The 13,638-nt window shown below is 42.0% G+C and overlaps 1 non-coding gene across 1 annotated transcript; it reads left to right on the top strand.

Moving 5' to 3' along the window:
- The first annotated feature begins 13,074 nt into the window (after window positions 1-13,074).
- LOC114673667 (U6 spliceosomal RNA) lies at window positions 13,075-13,179 on the top strand. Its single transcript, XR_003724430.2, has one exon. It is a non-coding gene; the product is annotated as a U6 spliceosomal RNA (small nuclear RNA).
- Window positions 13,180-13,638: the final 459 nt, after the last annotated feature.

Raw genomic sequence — 13,638 nt, 5'->3', positions numbered from 1 at the left:
TTTATACCCACATACACAAGGTTCAGTAAGATATTTTAAAAATTGCTCTTTAATGTCACTACAGCATCATTTTTTGATTTTGTTTTGTTTTTTGTGTTTTTTTAGAGACACGGTCTCGCTGTCACTCAGACTGGAGTGCAGTGACACGATCATAGCTCACTGCAGCCTCAAACTCCTGGGCTCAGGTGATCCTCCCGCTTCAGCCTCTGGAGTAGTTGAATTACAGGCATGCACCACCACACCCAGCTACAGCATCATATTTAAAGGAAAATATAAAATAGACATGTTCCATAAGATCAAACAGAAGCAAACTCAATTTTTTTAAATATAAAATTCACATAATAGGCCAGGCACAGTGGCTCATGGCTGTAATCCCAGCATTTTAGGAAGCCAAGGCGGGCAGATCACCTGAGGTCAGGCGTTTGAGACCAGCCTGGCCAACATGGCAAAACCCCATCTCTACTAAAAGTACAAAATTAGCCGGGCTTGGTGGCGGGTGCCTGTAATCTCAGCTACTTGGGAGGCTGAGGCAGGGAGAATCTCCTGAACCCAGGAGATGGAGGTTGCAGCAAGCTAAGATCATGTCGTTGAGTTCTAGCCTGGGTGACAGAGTGAATCTCAAAAAAAAATAATAATAAAATAAAATTCACATAATAATACCATTCAGTCTATCCAAATTCTTAATAAAATGGTTCTGTGATTTTTTTTCCACTACTGCTATTACAAACTGGATGGTATTTATATAAATTTCTTTATTACTTCAGAAGGATATGTCTTATATTTATTCACATCATCATCATTCAAATTTAAATTCTTGTCAATTTTTAAAACTAGAGAATTTGTCTTCTGATAGCTGTTAACTGCAGTACAGAACACCATCGCTGGCTATAAATTAAATCTTACCCCCTTAAAACCAGATTTTGTTGAAGAACTACAGGAAGAAAGACAGTGTCACATATTCTCTCCACAAGCTCTGTATTTGGTGAATTTTGCTTTAAAATATTCTAATAATGCTGAATATTAACTATAGGTTGTAATTTGATATCCATGACTTTGTAACAATTGGCATAACAGTCAGAAGCTGTCTCCAAAGAAACCAACCAATGGTCCAAGAACAGGAACACAAAAACATGGGCTGAAATTCATGCTTAAGATACTTTCTTTGTAATACTTCCAAAGATTAGCATGAAGAAGTGACCCTGGAAGAGATAAATGGACAAGGAATTTACCCCTATTTAAGAGATGAAAAATACGTGGACTACAAAATAGTCTCCTGACCAGAAAGTCACATAAATTGTTGGATACATGACTGGGATTAGAACTCAGTTCTCCATATTCCCAGCACCTGCCACAATAACATGCAGGGAAAGGACATTAAAAAATAGAGACGGGCTCAGTTGTCACTCACACACACCCTCCGAGAAGCCAGTTGCAGTGGCTCATACCTGTAATCCCAGCACTTTGGGAGGCGAGGCGGGCGGATCACTTGAGGTCAGGAATTTGAGACCAGCCTGGCCAACATGGTGAAACCCCGTCTCTACTAACAATATAAAAATTAACTGGGCATGGTGGCAGGCACTTGTAATTCCAGCTACTTGGGAGGCTGAGGCAGGAGAGTCACTTGAACCCCGGAGGTGGAGGTTGCAGTAAGCCAGAGGTTGCAGTGAGCTGAGATGGCACTGTTGCACTCCAATCTGGGTTACAAGAGTGAAACTCTGTCTCAAAAAATAAAAATAAAAATAAAAAATAAAATGAAAAGAAAAAAAGACAAATCAGTCAGGCATGGTGGCACAAGCCTGTGGTCCTACCCAATAGGGAGGCTGAGGTGGGAGGATTTGCTTACGCCTGGAGGTCGAGGCTGCAGTGAGCCTTGATCATGCCACTGTACTCCAGCCTGGATGACAAAGCAAGACCCTGTCTCAAAAAAAAAAAAGACATAAAGTGAACATTTTTTATTTATTCTATTTCTAATATTTATCTATATGTTTAGCTGGAATATGTTTATCTAAATCTCTGTTTGGTTTTCTTTAAGTATGAACCTGAGAAATGCTTTTTTTGTGTAAAAGTAAAAAGCAACATTAGTTCCTAAATGTAGTCAATTATTTGGGGTTTTTTGATTGATTGTACTCCATATAACATAAATTCTGTGTTTTTAAAAAAGAGTAAAACTAAGCAATACTTTGTTATAACAATAAAATAACTTTAGACAAAGCAGAGGCCATAATCATAATAATTTTTCAACCTTCTCTGTGTATTTCTTAATGTAACATTTAACTAGTTTATTCTCAGTATTTTTTTCCATTTGTTATAATTCAGTAATGGGCTGGGCGCTAGGAAAAATAGAAAATGAAATATGGTCCTAATAAATTTAAATTTGAAATGCTAAAATGGAATGTCCCGTGAGTGCAGTTTTTGTCCCCTCAAAGCAGGGCTCCTTTTGATGTCATGGGAGAGTTCAGAGAGCAGGGATACACGGGCAAGGAAGAAAAGGAGAACAGACGGACAATGACTAGAAGTTGGCATCACATTTCAAAACTTGGGTGCTGAGTTGCTCTTGCAGCCCTAAAATTATATTCTGAAATACAAGAACCTGCTGATTCTGAATATACTTGAAAGGAAAAAGGGTAGGACCTCCAACCCTTGAGCACTTTCATTGATCATCAGTGGAGAGGGTTTAAAGGATCAAACCGAGAGGTCTTGAGATATGGGTAATATGTTGAATCACGTGAATTGAGATTAAAAAAAATGTAAGAAGCCACTTCTACATAAACGACACTCCAGAAAAACAATAGAATTAGGCAGAGAGAACACTGTAATGATACAACTTTGGAAAAAAGTGCAAAGTGGCTTTTTCTAAACAAAATTTTTAGTACATCCGAAGCAGTTGTATTTTTAGCTGCAAACATACATAATAATAAACACCAGTGTTTGCTCCTCTGTCAATCAAGATAAAAAGTAGAAATTTATATTCTTGGTCTTTTGCTTCTAATTTTACAGGAAATTATACAATTTGTCCCAGATTGTCATAGAGTGTCAACGAGTGTCATGGAGCAAATTTGACGTGGCGGGCTCGTGACAAAATCACCAAATCTCAGGCCGATCATCTTTCCCACAACCATGGTTCCTCTTGGTTTGTCTAGTCCTTCCCAGGAAGACTTTGTCAGGGCAGAGGGGATTTTTACTCTTGAACTGTGCCTTCCAGGCAGATCTAAGGCTTGCTCTAAAGACTACATTGTCTTCTCTGCATCTCATTCCCTGCCTGGATGATTAGATTTGCTAGAGCTCAAGGTTCACAGAACCAAAACTTAGGGTGAAATATGTCCCTTGCAAGTTGAATTTAGGCTAGACCAACTCCAACTCCTGCCGGTAGGAGGTGTGTGAAAAGAACACAGACCGTAGATTCAATCCTCAGGCAGCTGGATGCAATGCCAAGAGTTTCCCAAAACACTGGGAATTCAAAAGCATTCATTGGTGTCCCATATTGATAAGAAGCCATGATAGTGACTGCATGTTAAGCTCTTGAGAGAGAATGAGTGATTAAATCACACTAAACCATTTAAATGATAGGTTAGTAACAGGACAGGTATTTCTAGGTCCTGGCTGTACTGTGTAGTCATATAGGGAAGTTACAGCAAACTAGGCCGGCATGGTATTTCCATCTTGTCTAATTTGACCATTTAAGGTCTTCCACCTTGTCACCACCTCGGGGGACGGGGCAGGAGAGAGAGGGAGAATATAAAAGAAAAAAGAGGCTGGGTGTGATGGCTCACACCTGTAATCCCAGCACTTTGGGAGGCCGAGGCGGGCAGATCACCTGAGGTCAGGAGTTCGAGACCAGCCTGACAACACAATGAAACCCTGTCTCTACTAAAAATACAAAATTAGCCGGTGTGGTGGCACATGCCTGTAATCCCAGCTACTTGGGAGGCTGAGGCAAGCGAATCACTTGAACTTGGGAGACAGAGGTTGCAGTGAGCCTGGAAACACGAGCGAAACTCCGTCTCAAAAAAAAAAAGAAAAAGAAAAAACAGAGATTGAAAGTAGAAACAAAGTAATCTAATTACATCAATCACTTTTCTCTCTTTTGAAGAAGTAAAAAAGTCAGCTTGTATATTTGTATCTATTCCAGAACCTGTTTAATGTTTTATCATGCGGTGTTTCAATACAAGTAAATACATCAGAACACCATTTGAATGCCAAAGGAGATCTGAAGAGGTACAGCATAACCCAGCACCCTTCAAAATTGGTTTGGCAGCAGGGCCCGGGGGCTCATGCCTGTAATCCCAGCACTTTGGGGGGCCAAGGCCAGTGGATCACTTGAGCACAGGAGTTCAAGACCAGCCTGGGCAACATCACGAAACCCCATCTCTACAAAAAACACAAAAACTAAGCCGGGCATGGTGGCACAGGCTTGTAATCCCAGCTACTCAGGAGACTGAGGTGAGAGGATCAGTTAAGCCTGCAGGTCAAAGGTGCAGTTAGATCGTACTGCTGCACTCCAGCCTGGGTTACAAAATGACACCCTGTCTAAAAAAAAAAAAAAAAAAAAAATTCGTTTGGCACACTGCACTAAAATTTTTTATTTTAAAAAACCCCTACATCTGCCGGGCGCGGTGGCTCAAGCCTGTAATCCCAGCACTTTGGGAGGCCGAGACGGGCGGATCACGAGGTCAGGAGATCGAGACCATCCTGGCTAACCCGGTGAAACCCCGTCTCTACTAAAAATACAAAAAACTAGCCGGGCGAGGCGGCGGGCGCCTGTAGTCCCAGCTACTCAGGAGGCTGAGGCAGGAGAATGGCGTGAACCCGGGAGGCGGAGCTTGCAGTGAGCTGAGATCCGGCCACTGCAGTCCAGCCTGGGCGACAGAACGAGACTCCGTCTCAAAAAAAAAAAAAAAAAAAAAAAAAAAAAAAAAAAAAAACCCTACATCTAACCTTAATGGATTTAATAAAGAATAACTAGAAATTTTTTTTAACAATTTGATTTTTTTTAAGGATTGGGAGATTCTAGGGAAAACTGCATCTTTTGGGAGACTTCTTAACATCTCCCTCATAAATTAACCTCTTATGGGCTGCCAAATATATCACTGCAGGTGTGACTCAAAGATCTTCTGTTGTCTAACACACATAACGAGGAAATAATTGAACTTCTGGAATTGCAGATGACGTTAGAAACTCTATTTTGAAAGAGGGGAAGAGAGGTATGGTTAATATCCCAAAACAGGCTGAGTGCAGTGGTTCATGCCTGTAATCCCAGCACTTTGGGTGGCCGAGGAGGGTGGATCACTTGAGGTCAGGAGTTTGAGACCAGCCTGGCCAACATGGTGAAATCCCATCTCTGCTAAAAATACAAAAATTAGCAGGGCATAATGGTGGGTGCCTGTAATTCCAGCTACTCGGGAGGCTGAGGCAGAAATTGCTTGAACCCAGGAGGCGGAGGCTGCAGTGAGCCGAGATCACGCCACTGCATTCCAGCCTGGGCGACAGAGCAAGGCTCCATCTTGTGAAAAAAATATATATATGTATATATATATATATATATTCCCAAAACAACCACAAACAGTAAGTGTATGTCAGGCCCAGTCACCATCCTGAGTGCTTTACATACATTATCACATTTAATCTTTACAGTTACCTGTAGGGCAGGTATTACTTTCCCCCCTCTACAGGTGAGAAAACAGGAGCTTATAAAGATTAAGTATCTTATGCAAGTCAATCCCATTAGTAAGTGGACTGAACTCAAATTTATGTGGCTGTGTTCTTAGCCACTATACTTCCTCATAAATCAGGTTCCGCAAAGGAAAAGCACACTCAGAGATGCGCTCTCAGACATGCAGGTTATTCACAGAATCAAGGAATCTTGGAGTGATCGTCCCTACTATATTTTGATTACCCCAATATTCCAGACATTAATTCTACTAAATATCTAGGCTCAGCTTTCTGTTAGTAAGTTTAGTGAGTGAGAAAAAGAAAGGTGCAAAAATAAGTCTATGTTATCACAGAATATCTTTTCGTGATATTCCCTGTACCTGTACACTTTTCTGGAAGAAGGCAGGGGAGAGAATAACTAAGTCACCATCTCATAAGTAATATAAAATGAGCTCTCTGCTTCAGCTGCAAATAAATCAGTTCTATGAGGTACCTCATAGTAATGGAATTACGCCTTTAGAATTACTCCCTATACATGGAGAAAGAATAATGGTGCTTATGAGCCCCACACCAGAGGAAATATTGGAATATGGTCAATAAAATAGTGATGTTTTTCTTATTTGCATACAGAGACTCTAGGACCATACATCAAAATTTATGAGCCTCAATTACTTAACGCTGGAGAGGCAAGTAAGTTAACCTCAACTGGGAAGCGCAGTCCCACAAACTGTGTATTGTCAAATATACTTTCAAGGACACTAGGGACAACAGTTAGAAGCAGAAATTAAAGAACAAATTAGGGGCTGGGCACAGTGGCTCATGCCTGTAATCCCAACACTTTGGGAGGCTGAGGCAGGAGGATCACTTGAGGTCAGGAGTTCAAGACCAGCCTGACCAACATGGCAAAACCCTGTCTCTACTAAAAATACAAAATTAGCCAGGCGTGGTGGCGGGCGCCTATAATCCCAGCTACTCAGGAGGCTGAGGCAGGAGAACTGCTTGAACCCAGCAGGTGGAGGTTGCAGTGAGCCGAGATCGTGCCACTGCACTCCTGCCTGGGCAGCAGAGCAAGACTCCATCGCAAAATGAATAAATAAATAAAAATAAAGAGAAAACAAATTAGGGAAAATTTGCAATTAAAGATGGTAGACCAAACATATGCATTTATCTCTCTCTAGAAACTCCCTGAAATTATAGTAAAGAGACTTTTGTGAAGAGCACCATTCCCAAGGGCAAAGAGAAGAGGAGAAGAGAAAATATCAAAACTTTTTTTTTTCCATTTAAAAATAGAGCTTGGATGGCCGGGCACGGTGGCTCAAGCCTATAATCCCAGCACTTTGGGAGGCCAAGACGGGCGGATCACGAGGTCAGGAGATCGAGACCATCCTGGCTAACACGGTGAAACCCCGTCTCTACTAAAAAATACAAAAAACTAGCCGGGCGAGGTGGCGGGCGCCTGTAGTCCCAGCTACTCGGGAGGCTGAGGCAGGAGAATGGCGTGAACCCGGGAGGCGGAGCTTGCAGTGAGACGAGATCTGGCCACTGTACTCCAGCCTGGGTGACAGAGCAAGACTCCGTCTCAAAAATAAATTAATTAATTAATTAAAAAATTAAAAATAAAAAAATAAAAATAGAGCTTGGAAAGTAAAAAGGACTAGCCAGTCAAGGTGGCTCATGCCTATAATTCCAGCACTTTGGGAGGCCAAGGTGGGTGGATCACCTGAGGTCAGGAGTTTGAGACCAGCCTGGCCAACATGGTGAAACCCCATGTCTACTAAAAATACAAAAATTAGCCTGGCATGGTGGTGCGCGCCTGTAACCCCAGCTATTCAGGAGGCTGAGGCAGGAGAATTTCTTGAACCCAGGAGGCAGAGACTGCAGTGAGCTGAAATTGTGAGATGAGGCTGCACTCCAGCCTGGGCAACAGAGCGAGACTGTTTCAAAAAAAAAAAAAAAAGATAAAAATGAAAGTAAAAAGGACAAATGCTAATAAAGTAAGAAGTCCATAAAGAAAGCTTCAAAAGAGATGTGTCCAAGAAGATGAAACTGATAGAACTGCCTGATGAACTTGAATATATAATATTAAGAAGGAAGTTTAAGGATAGTTAAAGAAAAAATAAAACAGAAAAAAAGGCTAATTAAAGAATGAAGAATAGGACAATTATGTACTTCAATGAATTTTTTAAATGGTTCAAGAAAGCAAAAATAATCATAGTATACCACATAGCTCAGGTGTAAATAATATTCACACAGTCATAAAGTCATAATCTGGTAAGTGCTGAAGATTTATCTAAACCAAATTATGATACTCTATGTAGGAGGGATGGGGGATGGTGTGTGTGTGCGTGTGTATTTGAGACTAGTCAGGGGCTGGGCATGGTGGCTCACATCTGTACTCCCAGCACTTTGGAAGGACAAGGTAGGAGGATCACTTGAGCCCAGGAGCCCAAAACCAGCCTGGGCAATATAGTGAGACCTCATCTGTACAAAAAAAAAAAAAAATTATAAAAAGAGAAAAAGAGAATATTACTAAAGAGCTAAATTCTCATCTTCCATATCAGGAAGTAAGTAGACAATATCTTAACTGAAAAATCTTGATATAGCACTATAAGTAATAAGCAGTTGCTTAGTGACGTGGCTATAATTCTCAAAAGCAACAACTAAAAGTTTGAAAGAAGATGCTTCTAAAGAACCTAAAAATGGAGAAAAGAGGCAGGCAGGTGAGAACTGATTTTCATACATCTTACAGGATTATTTAACTCTTTAAACCATGAGCATTAATAACTCTAATAAAAATAAAATGTTGGCCGGGCACGGTGGCTCAAGCCTGTAATCCCAGCACTTTGGGAGGCCGAGACGGGCAGATCACGAGGTCAGGAGATCGAGACCAGCCTGGCTAACACGGTGAAACCCCGTCTCTACTAAAAATACAAAAAACTAGCTGGGCGAGGTGGCGGGCGCCTGTAGTCCCAGCTATTTGGGAGGCTGAGGCAGGAGAATGGCGTAAACCTGGGAGGCAGAGCTTGTAGTGAGCTGAGATCCGGCCACTGCACTCCAGCCTGGGTGACAGAGCCAGACTCTGTCTCAAAAAAAAAAAATAAATAAAATAAAATAAAATAAAATGTTTTAAATTAAGGTGGATTTTCATCTTTTATACAAGGAAAAGTAAATGAAAGTCTGACGGCCTAAGAGGAGAAAAAAATTATCATAAACTGGGAGGTGTCTGAAAGTGAGCAAGTAAGGGAAAGACCATTTTAACTTGAAGAATGCATGTTTCAAAGCTGGTAGACTTATCCTTTCCTCAGATATCATCCAAAGTCAACAAGAAAAACAAGAAGCAACAAAAACTTCTTCACCAGTGAAACCGATACACATCTATAGCCCCAAACAGTAAAATGCAAAGACCCAGCGCTCATGGAGAAGCAGTAATTAGCACGGCCCAGAGCGGGAAGTGAAACCTAAGAGCCTAGACTAGAAGCTAGTATGTTGGTCCTCAGGCTCAAGAGTTAGAAGAATCAGATACTGAAGATGGTGACAGAGCGGGGGTTGCTGAAAAGAGAGGACTTCACTGAAAGTCTACACAAAGAGCATTTGGACTCCAGACCCCAACTCTCCCCTCTGCAGTCAAGGGTCTACCCTCCCCACCTTCACAAGAGGCAGGAGGTTTATTCTCTGGAGCCACTGAACCAAGCTTGAGATGCCTAATCGTTAGGCAGTAGGCACTGTGTTGGGCACAGCTCAGGTGCTGAAAGCAAAGTAGAGGCATTAAGTAAAACTCTGTGTACAGAACCACATGATACTGGGCCTGGCCCAGTGGCTCGTGCCTGTAATCCCAGCACTTTGGGAGGCCGAGGTCGGGGAATCACCTGAGGCCAGAAGTTCAAGAGCAGCCTGGCCAACATGGTGAAACCCCATCTTTACTAAAAATACAAAAATTAGCCAAACATGATGGTACGTGCCTATAATCCCAGCTACTCAGGAGGCTGAGGCAGGGGAATCACTTGAATCCAGGAGGCGGAGGTTGCAGTGAGCCAAGATCACGCCACTGCACTCTGTACAACAGAGCAAGACTCAGTCTCAAAACAAAAAAAGAACCACATGATCCCAGCCCAGCTCCAAGGATGTCTGCAAACCTCTATGAAAACCTCTACTCCCTTCAAAAAGGAGCACCCAGGAACAGTAAGCGCTGTGAACACGCTTCCTACGGAGCCCAGGAAACAGTCAACATCTCGGTGGCAACTATGATGCCCCAAAGACCAGAGGCCCATTCCCAAACATTTTAGACTGCCTACATTAGCCCCTTGTGTCCCCACCCCAACAAATGACACATTGCGTTTCCTAACAAGAGGTGGGTGGGTTCCCTGGCCATTTTTCATCTTGTTTAGAAAAAAACAACACAGATGTATATTTTTCTCACATCCAAGCATTGTGGCTGTCACACTTGTCTTTGTTCAAACTATTTCTTCTGCCACAAGTGCCCTCCAGCCCCTCATCTTCCTGGTAAAATCTTCATTCCAAGAACATCCAGAAGGTTGTCTTCTTTCTCTAGTTTTCCTTTTTTCTCTTCCACTTGGCAGAATTAATTACTCTTGTATGTTTATTCCCATAGCTCTTTCAGCTTACCTTCAAGACAGCATTTTGTTCTACTGTACCCTTGTCATTACCTTGGGTGTGTGTATCTGTACTGGATTATGAACTCCTTGGTGGAAAAAAAAAAACAAAAAACAAAAAGCAATGTGTCCTATCCTTCATTGAATCGCCAATATCTCCAATCTCTTGGATCAAAGTCTGATAAGAATCAGCTAGTGCCATCAAAGGACTAGCTATCATCTTCAGGAATTCCACAAAGCCTGAGGAGGTGCCTATGTATTGGGAAAAATTAGCATAGTATACTCCGTGTAAGAATGCAACATGAAATATATTTATTACTTTTATGTAATAAAAAGCATGAAAGTTTCTTTTTTTTGAGACAGAGTTTTGCTCTTGTCGCCCAGGCTGGAGTGATAGGGCACGATCTCAGCTCACTGCAACCTCTGCCTCCTGGGTTCAAGCAATTCTCCTGCCTCAGCCTCCCGAGTAGCTGGGACTACAGACACAAGCTGCCATGCCCGGCTAATTTTTGTACTTTTAGTAGAGACAGGGTTTCACCATGTTGGCCAGTCTGATCTCAAACTCCTGACCTCAAGTGATCCACCGGCCTTGGCCTCCCAAAGTGCTGGGATTACAGGCGTGAGCCACCGTGCCCAGCCTGAAAGTTTCTTTAAGCTAGAAATAAGACCCTAGAAATATATGTACCCATGAGCTTCACTTCCATTCTTGGGGAAAAAATCACCGCCCAATCAATTCAGTAAACACTTTCAGAAAGCTTGGTCCTGAATAGTAAACAGCATGGTTCTTAATAACTAACCCATTTGGATCATCTAGTTCCCCACATCAGAGGGACAGTTTTGGGAGAATAAGAAGAAGGGGAATTTAACAAAGCCCTTGCCAGCATCTTAGAAAGTACAGGACATGCTTGTAACCACGTGCTGGTTGTCTGACTACGCAAGGAAGGCCTGGAAGAAGAGATCTCTAGGACTTTCTCTATGGCCTATGCTCTAGGCCTTATTGTTAATAGCAGCAACTACTCTTAGTGTGTTTAGCCCTGGAGGATCACAGCAGACGCCAATGAGAAACATCCCACTTGATATTGCCACAGTCCAGAGCAGTTGGACCCTTTCAAACAATTGTCTTTGACAATGAGCTCACCATCAAAAATCTTAACACCAGAGGAAACCAACGTCCTTCCTGAGAGGGATGCATTAAATACACAGAAAGGAAGAATTTATAGTACAGGAAGTAGGAGTAACAGAACAATCTGAAAGGGACTTTAAAATAAGTTTGGAGCGGGGCAAGGTAGCAAGAAGCTGTAGTCCCAACTACTGGGAGGCTGAGGCAGGAGGATTGCTAGAGCCCAGAAGTGCAAATTCAGCCTGGACAACATAGCAAGACCCTGTCTCAATTTTTAAAAGAATACAAAGGCATGCAGTGAAAAGAGTATTACATCATCCTGGACAAATCACTTTAAATGATATTAATAACTTTGTTTGAAATGTGTATACAGCTTGAGAAAGAATAGAATCTACAAGGCAAGAACAGGACATTATTTTTTAAATTATCTCCATATTTTTAAATGAGCTAAATGAAATAGTAGAGATGAAAATATTGAAGCTGGGCACAGTGGCTCACACCTATAATCCCAACACTTTGCGTGGCCAAGGTGGGAGGATCATGAGGTCAGGAGTTTGAGACCAGCCTAACCAACACGGGGAAACCCTGTCTCTCCTAAAAATACAAACATTAGCCAAGCGTGGTGGTGCATGCCTGTAATTCCAGCTACTTGGGAAGCTGAGACAGGAGAAGCACTTGAACTCAGGAGGCAGAGGTTACAGTGAACCAAGATTGCTCCAGGCCAGGTGACAGAGTGAGACTCTGTCTCAAAAAAAAAAAAGGAAAGAAAAAAGAAAGGAAAATATAATCACTTGGATTTTCAATAGGTAGAACACTATTCTAGGGCCTGGTAGAAAGTATAGCTTTAGACTCCATGTATATTCAGCTTATTTTATTTTATTTTTGAGACAGGTTCTTGACCTGTCACCCAGGCTGGAGTTCAGTGGCACAATCATGGCTCACTAGAGCTTCAACCTCTTGGGCTCAAGCAATTCTCCCATCTCAGCCTCCCATGCAGCTGGGACTACAGGCACGAGCCACCCTAGTGTCATATTCAGCTAATTTTTCTTTTTCTTCTGCTGAGATGAAGTCTCACTTTGTCTCGAACTCTTGGTCTTGAACTCCTGGGCTCAAGCCAACCTCCCGCCTCAGCCTCCCAAAGTGCTGGGATTACAGGCATAAGTCACCACACCCAGACCCTGCATTCACTTTCAAAGAGTCTTTAACAGAGTTCTCCAGCCTGGATTCCTCACTAGGGTTCCTTCTCATACACCATTACCAAAAAAGTGTTGCATGCTACCATGTGACCGGCATTAAGCTGGAAAGGAGGGGAGTGGTAAGAAAAATGAAGGCCAGTCTCTGCCCTTGAAGAATTTACTGCTTAGTAAGAAAGTGATTTCTGTGAGAGACGTACAATAATAGAATATACTCTAATGATGAAACCTGTCATTGTAACAGTTACCACGTGCCCAGCTCTATATAAAATGCCCACCCTATTGCATTTTGTAATCCTCATAACACTGTAAGATCAGTATCATCATCCCCATTTTACCATGGAGAAAACAGGTGCTCAGAAAGTTACAGTAACTTTCTCAGGTCAAACGAGTAGTAAATTTTAGAGTTAGAATTTCAACCCATGTCTTCTGACCCCAGCACCACCCACCCACCTCCTCTTTTTTTGCTACACTTGGCTGCGTTTGCACAAAATGCTTTCAGGGACTCGCTTCAACAGCACATCTACTCAAATTGGAACAATACAGAGATTAAGCATGACCCCTGCACAAGGATGACACGCAAATTCATGAAGCGTTCCTTAAAAAGAAAACAAAAAGTAAAGATGCTTTCAGAGCTTGCAGGAAGGAGAAATGGTTTGACCTCATAAAAGTGTCCGTCTTCCTCTTAATAGGAACCTTTTTTTTCTACACCATAATAAAACAATCATCACTCCGAGCATAATGTTTTGTCTAAAAAGTCAATAAATTATACATAAGTCATGGTTCCAACTTACAAGGAGCTTCTACTTTAGATAGAAAGTGAAGGGAAAACTATATCATGTGTAAATATTATAATATGTAAATAATATATGTGTAATGTATAAAAATGAATGCTAGGAAGAACAGTAAAGATAGTCAAATAGTCAAAGAAAGCAGCATGAAGGAAAGGATAAGAGAAGAAAAGCAAAGGAGTCAAAGAAGAATAGAAAGATCGTAGTGGGCTGGGGCAGTGGCTCACGCCTGTAATCCCAGCACTTTGGGAAGCAGAGGTGGGTGGATCACCTGA

This window comes from Macaca mulatta, chromosome 17 (assembly GCF_049350105.2).
Source record: "Macaca mulatta isolate MMU2019108-1 chromosome 17, T2T-MMU8v2.0, whole genome shotgun sequence".
NCBI lineage: Eukaryota > Metazoa > Chordata > Mammalia > Primates > Cercopithecidae > Macaca > Macaca mulatta.
This window is presented reverse-complemented; position numbering and strand designations above follow the sequence as displayed.